This window comes from Durio zibethinus, unplaced genomic scaffold (genome assembly GCF_047325235.1).
Source record: "Durio zibethinus cultivar Kanyao isolate XHJ-2024 unplaced genomic scaffold, ASM4732523v1 HiC_scaffold_387, whole genome shotgun sequence".
NCBI lineage: Eukaryota > Viridiplantae > Streptophyta > Magnoliopsida > Malvales > Malvaceae > Durio > Durio zibethinus.
In genome coordinates, this window is record NW_028323010.1 from 530,001 (window position 1) to 532,500 (window position 2,500).

Here is a 2,500-nt window from a genome sequence, read left to right on the forward strand (position 1 = left end):
CAAAATCGAACTTCGGCCAAGGCCTCGACCATCAATGGCACATGATGACGCATGGTGATGGCACATGCATCGACCATCATCGGCATAGGCTGCCCTTCCGTACGGGCACTTGCCTCGACCGCCATCGGCACAAGCTGGGCCCTGGTGTGGGTTGTTGCCTCGATCACCAGCGGCACATGCTGAGCCTTGGTGCGGGCGGTTGCCTCGAGCACCATCGGCAGACCCTGGGCCCTGGTGCGGCCGGTTGCCCCGATAACCATCGGCACACGCTGGGCCCTGGAGCGGCCGGTTGCCTCGATCACCATCGGCAAAAGCTGGGCCCTGGTGCGTGCGCTTGCCTCGACCACCATCGGCACACGCTGGGCACTGGTGCGGGCGCTTGCCTCGACCACCATCGGCACACGCTGGGCCCTGGGGCGGGCGGTTGCCTCGATCACCATCGGCACACGCTGGGCCCTGGTGCGGGCGGTTGCCCCCAGCACCATCGGCACACGTTGGGCCCTGGTGCGGGCGCTTGCCTCGACCACCATCGGCACACGCTGGGCCCTTGTGCGGGCGCTTGCCTCGACCACCATCGGCACACGCTGGGCCCTGGTGCGGCCGCTTGCCTCGACCACCATCGGCACACGCTGGGCCCTGGTGCGGTCGGTTGCCTCGAGCACCATCGGCACACGCTGGGCCCTGGTGCGGGCGCTTGCCTCGACCACCATCGGCACACGCTGGGCCCTGGTGCGGGCGCTTGCCTCGACCACCATCGGCACACGCTGGGCCCTGGTGCGGCAGGTTGCCTCGAGCACCATCGGCACACGCTGGGCCCTGGTGCGGTCGGTTGCCTCGAGCACCATCGGCACACGCTGGGCCCTGGTGCGGGCGCTTGCCTCGACCACCATCGGCACACGCTGGGCCCTGGTGCGGCAGGTTCCCTCGACGACCATCGGCACACGCTGGGCCCTGGTGCGGCAGGTTGCCTCGAGCACCATCGGCACACGCTGGGCCCTGGTGCGGTCGGTTGCCTCGATCACCATCGGCACACGCTGGGCCCTGGTGCGGGCGGTTGCCTCGACCACCATCGGCACACGCTGGGCCCTGGTGCGGCAGCTTGCCTCGAGCACCATCGGCACACGCTCGGCCCTGGTGCGGTCGGTTGCCTCGAGCACCATCGGCACACGCTGGGCCCTGCTGCGGCAGGTTGCCTCGACCACCATCGGCAGCCTCGACCACCATCGGCACACGCTGGGCCCTGGTGCGGGCGCTTGCCTCGACCACCATCGGCACACGCTCCGCCCTGGTGCGGCAGGTTGCCTCGACCACCATCGGCACACGCTGGGCCCTGGTGCGGGCGGTTGCCTCGACCACCATCGGCACACGCTGGGCCCTGGTGCGGGCGCTTGCCTCGACCACCATCGGCACACGCTGGGCCCTGGTGCGGCAGGTTGCCTCGAGCACCATCGGAACACGCTGGGCGCTGGTGCGGCAGGTTGCCTTGACCACCATCGGCACACGCTGGGCCCTGGTGCGGGCGCTTGCCTCGAGCACCATCGGCACACGCTCGGCCCTGGTGCGGTCGGTTGCCTTGAGCACCATCGGCACACGCTGGGCCCTGGTGCGGCAGGTTGCCTCGACCACCATCGGCACACGCTGGGCCCTGGTGCGGGCGCTTGCCTCGACCACCATCGGCACACGCTCGGCCCTGGTGCGGTCGGTTGCCTCGAGCACCATCGGCACACGCTGGGCCCTGGTGCGGCAGGTTGCCTCGAGCACCATCGGCACACGCTGGGCCCTGGTGCGGGCGGTTGCCTCGACCACCATCGGCACACGCTGGGCCCTGGTGCGGGCGCTTGCCTCGACCACCATCGGCACACGCTGGGCCCTGGTGCGGGCGCTTGCCTCGAGCACCATCGGCAGACGCTGGGCCCTGGTGCGGCAGGTTGCCTCGAGCACCATCGGCAGACGCTGGGCCCTGGTGCGGCAGGTTGCCTCGAGCACCATCGGCACACGCTGGGCCCTGGTGCGGTCGGTTGCCTCGAGCACCATCGGCACACGCTGGGCGCTGGTGCGGGAACTTGCCTCGACCACCATCGGCACACGCTGGGCCCTGGTGCGGCAGGTTGCCTCGATCACCATCGGCACACGCTGGGCCCTGGTGCGACAGGTTGCCTCGAGCACCATCGGCACACTATCGGCCCTGGTGCGGGCGGTTGCCTCGACCACCATCGGCACACGCTGGGCCCTGGTGCGGGCGCTTGCCTCGAGCACCATCGGCACACGCTGGGCCCTGGTGGGTTTAGGCACATCTTCAAATTTCTGCCGTGCCAATGCCATTTTTATGGCTTGTAAATTCATACAATGGTCCCCTAAGCCTTCACGTGAAGTTTCGTTGGAAGATGACTCGTTTTCTATTTTTCACGATTTTCGAAACTTTTTGCGGTTCGGGATTTTTTAAACTTTTTTTATAAGGATTTTTGGCCCCAAATTTTGTAGGCATGATCCTTCTATTTTT